Here is a 13,510-nt window from a genome sequence, read left to right as displayed (position 1 = left end):
TCCATCAGGACAGGGTAATATTACAGCTAGACCCTTCCTTCCTCCCCAAAGTTAATACTCCCTTTCACAGGGTGCAGGAGGTGGTATTACCCAACTTTTGCCCAGGGAATGTCTCTGGCACAGGTTGGATGTACGTAGGGCACTGAGAATTTATCTCAGACAAATGGCCTTGTTTGTAAGTCAGACACATTGCTGGTGTCTTTCCAGCCAGCCACTCAAGGTGCTAGAGTAACCCCGAACATAATAGGCAGATGGCTGAGGAAAGCTATTTCTTTGGCCTACGAAGTCAGAGGCAAGGTTCCTCCTCAGGATATTACCGCGCATTCTACCCGCAGTGCAACTAGAGTGCCATTTGAAGATATCTGTAGGGCTGCCTCCTGGGCATCCCCTACTTCCTTTATTCGACACTATAGACTGGATGCTTATTCGTCGGCTGAAGCATCCTTTGGATGTAGAGTGTTGCAGCAGGTAGTGGCTCCCGCAGCTGCTATGGAATCATAAATTATCTCCCTCCCTAGGGATGGTAGCTTGGGTATGCCCCGATGGTAGCATCTCCTGCTCCCCATCATTGAGAACAATCATTGGTATTTACCTGAAAGTCAATTCTTATGATGGGAGCGGGAGCTGCTACCTCCTACCCTATTTAGAATAGCAGCGAGGGAGGGGTATCCTTGTTGGGACCTTTATTACAGGACTTTACTCCCTATGACCCCGAGGAACTGGGCAGAAGGAGTAGAGGCGTGGCTGCAACTTTTTCTCTCAGTCTATGGACCAATCAAGATTGACAATAGTCCGATGGTAGCACCTCCCGCTCCCATCGTTAGAATCAACATTCAGGACCAATGATTGTTTTCTCCTTCCCACTGTTGCTCTGTCCAAGCATTCAAAGACCAAAAGAGCAAGGAAAAGAAGTAGCAGCCTTCATTTGACGTGAACTAAACAAAGAGGCAGTTGAATGGGCAGTCGTAATTGTGGTCGCCAGTGTTGATTTTAATTCTGCATTAGCTCTAACTGTGATTAGTAGTAAGGCTTATATTTCACCAAATTTTGTATTACTATTTAAAGCAATTTATAAGGATACTCACTAGCATAGATAATGAAACCAAAATATATTTTATATATAATTATAATTATTTAAACATCTATAAATAAATCAGTGAGATATCAGGACTTCTGAATTAGTTGAGTTAGGCCTTATTTACAACAATCTTTAAGGAGGTTGTTAAGCAAATTACCCAGCTGTTAAACTAGCTTCCTCTTGGACTTTTGGGCTGTCTTTTTTTTGCCTGAAATTGTAAAAAAAATTGTTACAAATCAGAATCATAAAGCCACAGAATGCTGCATCCAGTCTTAAATCAATAGCAATGGCACTTAGACTTATCGTGTTTCCCCGAAAATACCTGTCCTGAAACTAAAGCCTTGCCACATTTTTTGCTTGGGCAAAAATATAAGCCCACCCTCAAAAATAAGCCCCCTGGACAATCCCCCCCTCCGGCCAGGCAAAGCACCGCTCGCCGACCTAGTGGTATCCCGAAGGCTCCAAGCCGCGGGAACGGGGTGGGTGCAAAGGTGCTTGCTTTGCTTGGTGCTTTTGGGGTACCGCTAGGTCGGTCAGCGGGGCTATGCCCAGCTGAAGGGGGTTGCTGGGCAGCTGCTCTCTTGCAAGTGGGCTCCAGAAGAGCGGGCACAGCCTCACTGTTGAATGGCTGTGTTGCGCTGTCGCAGCAGCAACACAGCAGCCATGAGGTTACCAAGTTCGTGAGCAGCCACCTGGCAACCCCCCTTTCCAGCCGGGTACAGCACCGCTGACCGACCTACCAGTACCCGGAAGGCACCAAACAGCGCGACCGCCTGTTCACTGTCCTCTGCCTCCCGCAGCTCGGTGCCTTCGGAATGCCCCTAGGTGAGTGAATGGGGCTCTGCATGGCTGGAGAGGGGGGTTGCACAGCGGCTTTTCCACTCCCCACTCACACGACTCACAGGCTCACAATGCCCTTGGCTAACTCTACAGTACCTGCAGAGAAGGCATCTCCGCTGCTGGCACCGCCTGCCGCTTGGGTTTTTTTTTTTAAAAAAGCACGGAGGATGGATGCTGCTCTGGAAGTATGCTCTATGGTAACGTACAACTATACAGCGTACTCCCAGAGCAGTATCCTACCTCCGTGCCTTGGAAGCTGCAACAGAGGACGGATGCCGCTCTGGGAGTACGCTCTATGGTTATATGATCTGCAGCCCACAACTATAGAGCGTACTTCCAGAGCGGCATCCATCCTCTGTGCTTTGAAAAGAAAAACCCAAGCGGCAGGCGGCGCCAGCAGTGGAGATGCCCTGTCTCTGCAGGTACTGTAAGTTAGCCAAGGACATCGTGAGCCTGTGAGTCGCACGAGCGGGGAGTGGAAAAGCCACTGCACAACCCCCTTCTCCAGCCATGCAGAGCCCCATTCACTCACCTAGGGGCATTCCGAAGGCACCGAACCACGGGAGGCGGAGGGCGGCGAACAGGTGCTTGCGTTGCTTGGTGCCTTCCGGGTACTGCTAGGTCAGTTAGCAGCGCTGTACCCGGCTGGAAAGGGGTGTTGTCGGGCAGCTGCTCGCGAGCTTGGTCACCTCATGGCTGCTGTGTTGCTGCTGCGACAGCGCAACACAGCCATTCGACCTTGATGCTGTACCCGGCTCTTCGGGAGCCCAGTCGCAAGGGAGCAGCCGCTTGGCAACCCAAAAATAATAAGCCGTCCCCTTTAATAAGCCCAAGGCCATATTTCGTGGGTCAAAAAAATATAAGACCCTGTCGTATTTTCGGGGAAACATGGTATATACCGCTTTATAGTACTTTACAGACTCTATAAGCAGTTATATGCTGACCTCAAGTCAGCATATAACCTCTATATGCTGACCTCAAGTCAGCATATTGCCCCCAACAATCTGGGTTCTCATTTTACCGAACTCGGAAAGATGGAAGGCTGAGTCAATCTTGAGCCAGTGAGGATTGAATTCCTGGCACTAAGCCGAATACTGCATTCTAACCACTGCACCACCATGGCTCTAAATCAATTGCAATTTAGTTGCTGCCAAGCATCTGAATTGCAATCATAAGATCGTGGTGATGGCATGATGGTTATAAATGTGAGTACGGGTCATAAGGCTGTTGTAACTATAAACTGTCTTTAAAGCAGGGGTGACAGGTTCTGGAGAACCAGTAGCAGAAATTTTGAGTAGTTTGGAGAACCGGTAAATACCACCTCTGGCTGGCCCCAGAGTGGGGTGGGAATGGAGATTTTGCAATATCCTTCCCCCAGGAGTGCGGAGGGAATGGAGATTTTGCAATATCCTTCTCTGGAATGGGGAGGGAATGGAGATTTTGCAGTATCCTTCCCCTGCCAGCCCGCAGAACCGGTAGTTAAAATTTTTGAATTTCACCACTGCTTTAAAGGTCATAAGTTGAGAACTACCTGTACCATTTCCTACCGTGGTTCTTAAAAGCAAAGAAAATATTACAAAATGCAACAAGACTTTTTCCAAAAAAGAATGTCTTGTGCACTGCAGCAGTTTTCTACTAATACTGCCCAAATTTGATAGCTAGCCTCCAAAATGTAGCAGATAGCGCTGACTAACTTGGGATCTCTTAAGGAAAGATTTATGGGTAAAGTGGCAATACAAAACGTCCATCTTGCAACATTCACTCTTGCAACAGTTAAAATTAGCTGGGAAATAGCTGAGAATGTTTGTAAATCCCACTCCTATTGTGGTGCCATATTTCTTGACCCTTTGAAAAAAAAATTTAAAAGCTTTCAAGACTTTACAAATAAAAGTATCAATTAATTTGAAATTTGGGTCTAATTGCAGATTGTAAAAATTACTTTAAATGCTATTTCTTTGGTTCCAGGTTCCAAGCAACTTCCTTTTTCCTTCCTTTTTCAGCAATATCTTGAATCAGGTGCCCAAACAGGCTATGGAGTCTGAAGACAATTTCTGATAGCTGCCATCACATCACTTCTGTAAAATAAGATTTGCTAGCCTTTAATGCCATCAAAAACAGATGAGGTAAGGTACATGAATATGCAGCCTACTTATCTGCTGATACCTCATATTCTTCCTTCAAACCACATTGTCAGAATACCCTTGACAGGATTTATTATTCAAGAAAAATTGCTTTTAAAATCTTGTAAATCTTCAAATTTGAAGCCAAATGTCTACCTCCATGGCCTTAGAAGTTTCTAGTTTAGAGTTGTACAACTTTTTTTCATATTGAATCTGTGTCCCTTTGAGTAACCACTCTGGAGCCATATTCTAAAAAGTGGTTAGAGTTTAAATAAAGACAATTCAAAGACAATGAAATTAGTACGATTTCTTTAAATGTAACCAAATGAATTATTTTCATATTATTAAGGCTAGATATTTAACGATTTTTTCCTTGGTGACTGAAACTTTACAGTATGATAACAATTTGAGAAGGGTTTGAAGGTAGCCTTCAAATCTGTTTAGAAACATCTGTATCCCTGGGGCCATAATGCACTTTTACTATAAAACCTTTATTCCTGTGATGACCAAGGGTACCATTGTGTGCAACTAGTGATATGTCTATGCTATCTATGAAGCAACTTAAAAAAAAAAAACCTTCATGTGGCTGCACCATTTTTAAGGTCGTGGGTGTCTACTTCATAAGCTGCTTCCTGATGTTCTTGTTAATTTCGACTACTGTTATGAATTAGGCAAATTAATTTTAATCCTAAATCAAAGACAATCCTTACAATGATTATACTTCTTAGCTTTTTGGTGAAATCAAGGGGAGTATCTATGCTCTTAGTTTCTCAGTTCTCAGTTTACTTTTGCCAGGTTTCTACTTTATTTTAGAAAATGACCATAGAACCTTTGGCTTTCATATATGAAAATGTCACATGTCATTTCTGACTATTGTATGTTTATATAATAAGCTTTAAAAAAGAAATGGAATGCATTTTAAAACAAACAGGCATATGATAAAACTAAATAGAAGCTAAATTGGCTTTGAAGTAACGTAGCTTGAAACAGATAACTATTTGATGTACAGAAAATGGTTGCTAGGTGTAACTGTCAATAGCTGTGACTATAATGAGTTATGAATATCTCCATGGAAGAGGAGGATGAGGGGGCAGAAGCAGAGGACTCCTCAACAGAACAAAATGATTAGGAACACAGAAAAGAGCTGTGCCAAGTTTCCACAGTTCAATTTAACTGTTTATTTTACCCGTAGTTTTCTAGAGGACCAAGAATTTCATGATTTGAATCTGCATTAAAGGCCTTGTAATGCAGTCCTATCCTGAAATAAATTCCATTGTGTTTAATGGATTTTATGTGGGGGGGTGTATTAAACTGCCTTAACAATTCTTACATCATGTAATAAATTAGGTGTATATTATTAAAACTATGCTGCTGTTATGCTATATAGGGTGAAACATTGGCTCAAGGGCCAAATAAGAGGAATAAGGAGCATGCAAAACAGCCCCCGTGATTGGCATACAGAATTAAACTTCTAGATTGCTTCAGAATACCGTAAATACCAAATCTTTGGAGTTACTTCTTCAGTTGTGCTGTTACAGAGACAAATTTCAGGCATGGTTCAGCAACAGTTTCTCTAGGTTACTTTTATTTAGTTTACTGCTATAATCTAGATGAAGTACTACTACTTGAATTTTAAGACTGTGATTTCATTACGGAGCCTTTGTTTATTATGGAGATTCTCACACAGATTGTGCCAGCAGACCTTACATGAGCAATATAGAGTGCTCAGAAGAGATAAACTCCTCCCATCTTTGAAAGGAGAAAGAAAGGAGCTAACTATTTTGAATGATCTAAATGTAAAGTTCAGATATGAAACCAGAAATACTTGTTGGGATTCTTGTGTGATCATACTAACATTTGGTTTAATGAATCTTATTAATCTGAATTTAGATTCTTTCCTGAAATATTATTGATTATTGGTAGAAGGCTAAGGGAGAAAGATATTCTACAAATTTTGTTCGTTGATTTTTTTAGTGGATCTAGCTCCCCCACCCCACCCCACCCCCAAAAATCAGGGATGCAGTAGACCACTTACATTGCAGAGTCTAGGGTAGCAAGATTTCAAAAATGTCTTCTAGTTGCATATAGTTTAAATATCAGATTTGGTATTATTTTATTTTTATTTAAATCAATTTGTTTTACCATATTTCATATTTTTAATGTTACAATAGTCAAAAATCTAGGTTTCCTTCTTTGTATTGCTTCAGGGTTTGTGAAATACTGAAAGTAGACCAGAGAATCAGGTCCTTATATAAATATTTTTTTATGTTTTAAATTCACTTTGTAGAAATCATCAGTAATAGACTCAACAGGATATAAATTAGATCACTCTCTTCAAGAAGTAATCAAGTATACAAGTAGCCCTTGGTTTAACAACAGCAATTGGGACTAGAATTGCCATCAATAACAACATAGTTGTAAAGCTTGATGTCATGTGACTTCATCACCTAGAAATGGCAACTTCAGCAAGCATGAGAGCAAATCATCACAGGTTATTAACTAAGGATATCACATGGTTGCCAGACCACTTTTTACTGGCTTTGCCATTGACTTTGTCGGAAGCCAGCAAAGAATGGTGACCATGTGATTGCATGTTGCTGCAACATCATAATCATGAGCCAGGTGTAGAGCACAGAGATAGTGATCACATGTCTACAGGGACTTTGCAAGAGCTAGAACTCTTTTAAGTTTCTATCATAGTGCCACTCATTCAGCACTTCACAAATGTGAACAGTTGCTGAAAATGTGGTATTTAACAAAAACCACCTAAATAAAGTTAGGTTCTTTGTTCAATTCCTTGCTGAATATCAGTCTTTCAAGGTAAACTAGATCAGGAAACCCATGCCATGTAGTTCAAAACTACCTTATTGTAAAATTATAGTAAGAGAATATTGAAAGTATGCATGCACAGTTTAGAGAAGACTTATCTTCCGAATTACTGCTTGGGAAGGAAAATAGCTGAGGCATGGCAATCCATTCTGCCGCGCAACTCAGCTGAGAAGATAAAGGTAGGTAAAGTGCAGGGGAGGCTGGGTGGGCCCACTTGCTAGTGAGAGCGAACCAGTTCGCTCCCAGCTGATCTTCACAGCTAAGGGTTCGGCTGAACTGGTAGAATCTCATTCCTGGCAGATATGTATACTTAAAATACATGTTAAAATTTCTTATCCCAATCTTGATTTGAAGCAAATTTGAGCAGCCTCTTATTTTCTGGTAGACTCGAGGGAGGTGCGACTCCTGGGATATTCTCACAGCCTGATTGGTCCAGAAGACTGAGGAAAATCTCTTTTAACCTCCTTCTTTCCCTGTGGTTCCCAGTTCCTCTCAGTCTTTTGGTCCAAGCACTGTTTGAGTTCCCAGAGTGAGTAAAAATTTAAATTGATTTAATATACAACTATACATTGGCTATTCTAAATTCCAAATTGTCTCAGCTGCTACTTGCAGAGACAGAGTCCTCTGTCTCACACCAGCCGGGGGGAGAGCAAATTGGCTCCGCTTTCCTCCTGTGTCCTTAGGGAGCTCTGACCGATCCCTGGAACTGCGGGGGTGTCAGGCTCTCCTTTTCGCAGCTCCGCGGGAAGGGCTGCTGGCTAGAGGCTACGATCAGGCTGGGGGCTATTAATTCAGTTCTGCAAGCCGCACCTGGTCGCAAGCCTTTTCAAGCCGTGGCTGAAGAAAAAAAGCCGTTTGCAGCGGGTGGAGCTTTCCAACAGCCATTTTGGCTGAGCGCACGTGGGGGCAGCCATTTTGGAGGCACGCACGTGGAAGCGGCCATTTGTAGGCCCCGAAAATTACCACTTGCATTGCAGCCAGTGTCGGGCTGGCAAGTTTAGCCTCAGCAGCCCAATCCTTCTTCCCGCAAGGCCCTTGCACCTGCTGGTGACTGGGCAGCAGCACCCTCAGGACATGTGGGTGGCTCCAATGGCGGAGAGCAGGCAGACCACTTCAATGGCCCCGGGGGGAGGGGGGTGCCAGAACATGCCTGAGATGGAAGGGCCCAGAACCAGGGCAGCAGCGGTGAAGCCTACAGCAGCCCTGCGGCCCTCCAGAGCAACCCAGAGGGATGAGACCAGGCACCAAAAGTCTCTGGAAAAAGTGATTGCTGGGGCAGAACACCAGGCCCAAGCCAACAAGCTTCTCCTTCCAGATCTAGGTCTCCTTTAAGGCCAGTATCTGCTCATTCAGCTTCTCCCCCCAGGGGATTCAGTCTTTCTTCCCTTTCTATCTCTCCCGTTGGGGCACACAGGCAATCAGGCCTGGAAATTTCTCCCTCTCCTCATGGCCCTCTCCTCCTGCTCCTCTCCTTTTTCTAGAGGTGGTAAAGAATCAGTGGGCTCACCCTTCTACCTTTCCAAATCCCGGGAGCAACGACCGCTGCTTCTACAATATGGAGAAGGCCTTTTCTCAGGCTCTCCAATTGTCTAACATTGACCCTCCTATAGCCTCCCTTGCTAATGCATCTTCAGTAGTGACAGGGGATGTGGCTGATAAGTTAAAACCGGAGAACAAGGGGGCGGAACTTACACTACATAAAAATTTCAACTTCTCAGCATAGGCAATAAAGTCTGCTGCAGCTGCCTCCTATTTCAACCAATCAGCCGTCATGTGGTTTCATCAGTTGTAGGATCGCATTCCGATCCAGGATGAGAGACTTTATCAGGATATTACAAAAATCATTGCTGCCACTCAGTTCTCTGAGGATGCCACCCTAGAAGCTATAAAGTACTCATCCGAGCACTGGCCACCTTAGTGACTTCTAGGTGGCTGTTATGGTTGCGCAATTGGCAAATGGACAATAAGTCCAAGTGGGGCTTGGCGGCTGCGCCCTACTCTGAACCCAATTTTTTTTGGTGAATGTTTGGATCCCCTTCTGATAGAGAATAAGGACAAAAAGGTCTTGCCACCCAACACCAAGAAGATGGACAATTGCCCGGAGGCAGGCAGCCCTTCAGGGCCCCTGAACCAGACAATCAACAACAGAGATATGCCCCTCATAGATCAGATAGGTTTTTCCAGAGGCCCTACTACCAGGACAGAGGCAGGTTCCAGGGCCAGTCCAGACAGCCCTTTCAAAGAGGGGGCGGCCGCCCCTTCCACAAGGGGAAATTACTCCAATGCAAGCATTCCCATAGGCCACCTAGAACGGTTTGCGGATCTGTGGAATCGCGTGACTTCAGATACCTGGGTTCGGTCCACTATCCGGAACGGACTCCGCCTGGAGTTCCTTTCCATGCCCCCAACCTTCTTCAGAACTTTTCCGCCATCCTGGGATCCGGAAAGCTGTTGTTAGATGTCCCTAGCCATTCAACATCTGCTGGACATCCGGGCGGTGGAACCGGTCCCAGAAATGGACCATGGGCTGGGTTACTACTCCAACCTTTTTCTCGTTCTGAAGAGCTCGGGGGGCTGGAGAGCAATACTGGACCTCAAGCGCCTCAACCGTTTTCTGGTGTACAGGCACTTCGAGATGTCCTCCCTCAGGTCCATTCTGCAGGGCATCAGGCAGGGGGACTTCCTAGCATCAGTGGACCTGACAGAAGCCTATCTCCGCTTCTTCCACAGCGGGCTTCACTTCCAATACAGGACCCTCCTCTTTGGGTTGTCCTCAGCCCTGCGCACGTTCACAAAGGTCCTGGCGGCATTGGCGGCTCACCTGCACTCGGTCCCAGTGAGACTACAATATTACCTCTACAACATGCTCGTGCAGGCCCCCTCTTACGCTTGGGCCGTTCTAAACCTCCAGCTGACCATCTGAACCTTGCAGACCCTGTGGTTTCCTGTTTACTTTCCCAAAAGCCACCTCTCACCCACAACAAGTATCTTACATCTGGGGGCGGTGATAGATTCCATAGAGGGCACGGTTCGTCTATCCTCAGACTGGCTGGTCAACCTCCAGGCCCTGGCAAGACAGGTTCGTGCAAGGCAGTCAGTTTCCATCCTGACCTTGTCCCGCCTCTTGGACAAGATGGTGTCGTGCATAGGGATTGTTCCCTGGGCATGGCTTCATTCACGTACTCTGCAGTGGGCCCTCATCCTGTTCCAGTGAAAACGTCTGAGCAACTCCCCGTGACTTATCCATCTGCCAGCGGATGTGCGGCTATCTCTGCGTTGGTGGCTGTCCCCGGCCCTTCAATGTGGATCGGAGTTCTGGGAGCCAGATCAAGTGACCATCACTACAGACGCGAGCCTGTTCGGTTGGGGAGCGCTCACGGACTCCAAGATGGCGCAGGGCCATTGGGCCCGGTCGAACCTTCGCCACAATACAAACTGGCTGGAGCTGAAGACCACCAGGCTGGCTCTCCATCAGTTCAGAGACACGATAGAGGACCATCACGTTCTTCTGTTGACTGATAATGTAGCCACAAAGGCCCACATAAACCGCCAAGGGGGGACTCACTCCAGAGCCCTTTGGCTGTAGGCACTAAAACTAGGCTCCTGGGCAGAGAGACATCTTGTGTCAGTGGTGTCGGAGCACATCTCGGGCACGGCCAACCACCAGGCCGATTGGTTGAACCGTGCAACTGTCGACCCAGGGGAGTGGCAGCTTCTACCAGACCTCTTCCAGAAGATTTGCCAGAAGATTCGGTGATCCGTTAGTGGACTTGTTCGCGACCCCATCGAATGCCCAGCTCCCGAGATTCTTCACCCGTTTTCCAGCCCGGGCCACAGAAGGGATGGACGCTCTCCAGAGCAGATAGCCTCAGGGCCTGTTGTATGCCTTCCCCCCACTCCCTCTGATCCTGGGGACCCTGAGGAAGGTAGTGGTATAGAAGGCAGACTTCATTCTGATCGCCCCTTACTGGCCCAGACAGCCTTGTTTTGTGGACCTTGTCCAGCTCTCCATCTCCCCCGTGGGGGATTCCCCAGGAGGAGCTTTCCCTGCGCCAGGGGATCTTAATCCATCCAGAGCCCCAGTGGCTCCACTTGACCGCCTGGTGCTTGAGCGGAGCTTCCTGAGAAGTGCCAACGTGTCCTCCCGAGTTATAGCAACAATTGAGGCATCTAGGCGCCCCTCCACCACTTTGATATACAACTCCACGTGGGCTGCATTTGTTAAGTTGTGCGGCCCATTCAGCATTTGTCCGACGGAGGCTTCAGTCGCTCAAATTCTGGATTTTCTACAAAAAGGCCTGGATGGGGTGCTCTTTCATAACACCCTATGGCGACAGATAGTGCCCTTGGCCTCGATCCTGCCAGGGGAAGTTTGCTCGTCTTTGCCTCACCACCCCTTTGTTAAGAGGTTTCTAAGGGGAGGGGCGCTAATTTACGGCCACCTCCCATTCATAGATTCCCAACTTGGGACCTGCCACTTGTACTTAGGGCCCTGACGGGGGCTCCCTTTGAGCCCTTGCGCACAGTTCACCTTAGGTTTCTATCTCTCAAGGTGGCGTTCCTTGTCGCCGTGAGTTTGGCCAGGCGCATCTCCGAGTTAGGGGCTCTGTCATCTAAGGCGACCTCTGCCAGTTTCACCAGGATAGAGTATCCTGAGGTTGGATCCTACATTTCTCCCTAAGGTCAATTCGCCCTTCCATCGAGCGCAGGATGTCATCCTCCCCAATTTTTGCCCGACTCCCTCCCATGAGAGGGAGCGGCTTTGGCACAGGCTGGACGTGCATCGTGCTTTGCGCATTTATCTCTGACACACGTCTTCCTTCCGTAGATCTGAGGCCTTCTTCATTTCATTCCAACCGGGCTCCTTGAGAGCCAGAGTTTCCTCAGCCACCATTGGCAGGTGGTTACAACAGGCCATCTCCACGGCCTACGAGTCCTCGGGCCGGCCTCCCCCCTCAGGGATCACAGCCCATTCCACACGGAGTGCCACTACTACAGCAGCGTGGGCCACGAGGGCTCCGTTTGAAGACATTTGCCTGGTGGCCACTTAGGCCTCCCCAACTCAGTTTATTCGCCACTACCGGCTGGATCCCTTTGCATCGGCCAAGGCGTCCTTCGGCCGTAGGGCCCTACAGCAGGTAGCAGCCACCCCTCCCCCCGAGTCTTAGTTTCCCTCCCAGGGACTGAGCTTGGGTACGTCCCAGGAGTCGCCCCTCCCTCGAGTCTACCGGAAAAAGAATGTTGATCCTTACCTGAATGTTTCTTTCTGGTAGACGAGAGGGAGGGGCAACATCCTGCCCCTATTAAGATGTAGTTGGTAGTCAGTCGGGGTGAAGGGCTGGGGGTAGGTTGTCCCCTTGTCTGTTGTCTGTTTGTTTGTCAGTATGCTTCTGTTAATGCGGCTTCGAGAAACTGGGAACCACAGGGAAAGAAGGTGGTTAAAAGAGATTTCCCTCAGTCTTCCGGACCAATCAGGCTGTGAGAATATCCCAGGAGTCGCCCCTCCCTCTTGTCTACCGAAAAGAAACGTTCAGGTAAGGACCAACGTTCTTTCTGATCTGGCAGAAAAGTACAATAATTTCAGGCAAACGTAATCAGAAGTTGATAGAATGTGCTTGGATCTAAGTTATTTAAATCTGAGCCGAGGTGGTGCAATGGTTAGAGTTACTTCAGCTGACTGCTAGCTGCAATTTGGCAGTTTAAATCTCACCGGCTCAAGGTTGACTCAGCCTTCCATCCTTCTGAGGTGGATAAAACGAGGACCCAGATTGTTGGGAGCAATATGCTGACATTGTAAACCGCTTAGAGGGCTGTAAAAGCCCTATGAAGCAGTATATAAATCTAAGTGCTATTGCTATTATGGAATATATGGGTATTTGAAATTTTTATTTTATTTATTAAATTTATATGCTGTCCAAAGCAATTTGGAACAGCTAGTAATATTATTTTATTAGTAGTTATTCAATCAGATGTCTGTTCTTATTTTGCAAACAACTGCAAATAATTCTTTACTGGGAATAATTATTGACTCAAAGATTACAATCAGTAATCTAAAATTGTTTGGGTCTGCTGCACTCTTGATTCTGCATAGATCATCTTTGGTGGCACTTACTTGTTTTCTGGGACCATAGTAAGATACATATTTGGAGTTGTCTTTTTTGCCCATTATATAAGTTAACAGATACATACTCACATACTCAAGAGCTTAAAGTTCTTGGTGAAGCTAGACTAGAATTGTTAAATTGGGTTCCCACTCCATTACTTCTTCTGAATCTCAGATTGGCTGCTTGGGGGAAGTGCAGAACCAGTATAAAAACTGAGTCAAATAGTTCATACATGAACAGTGCCTCCATTGTTTTGGGATTCAGTTTTAGCTTGTTTGATTCATCCAACCCCTCAAAAATAGGATAGGCTTCTCTGCATCTCCAGTAAGGCTTACAAAGAAATGCACTGGGTTATTATCAGCATACTGATATACCTTTAATTAATGGATAACCTCTCCCAATGGTTTTACCTTCAGTTTAAACAAAATGAGATTGCCGAATCCTATGGTGTCTCAAAATGGAGCAGACATGGGTTCACCTGTTAATAACTTCAAAACTTCCATCCTGAACTTCAGAAAGGAAGGGAGCCATCATGTTTG

The 13,510-nt window shown here is 46.2% G+C and overlaps 2 long non-coding RNA genes across 4 annotated transcripts in view; one reads left to right on the top strand and one right to left on the bottom strand.

Annotated features, from left to right (window-relative positions):
• Nucleotides 1-13,510, top strand: part of LOC309389537 — a 29,696-nt gene that overhangs the window by 4,614 nt on the left and 11,572 nt on the right. For all 3 annotated transcript variants that reach the window (XR_014174960.1, XR_014174961.1, XR_014174962.1), the window contains exon 2: nt 3,919-4,041. This is a non-coding gene — a long non-coding RNA (uncharacterized lncRNA). The remainder of the gene's footprint in view (nt 1-3,918; nt 4,042-13,510) is intronic.
• On the bottom strand, nt 3,854-4,184 carry LOC309389538. The gene is made up of 2 exons (XR_014174963.1): nt 4,082-4,184; nt 3,854-3,993 (listed from the first exon to the last, which is right to left on the bottom strand). It is a non-coding gene; the product is annotated as an uncharacterized lncRNA (long non-coding RNA).

This window comes from Natrix helvetica (genome assembly GCF_964273705.1).
Source record: "Natrix helvetica genome assembly, chromosome: 3".
Lineage (NCBI taxonomy): Eukaryota > Metazoa > Chordata > Lepidosauria > Squamata > Natricidae > Natrix > Natrix helvetica.
The sequence above is the reverse complement of the archived record's forward strand: the minus strand, read 5'-3'. Positions and strand labels throughout refer to the sequence as shown.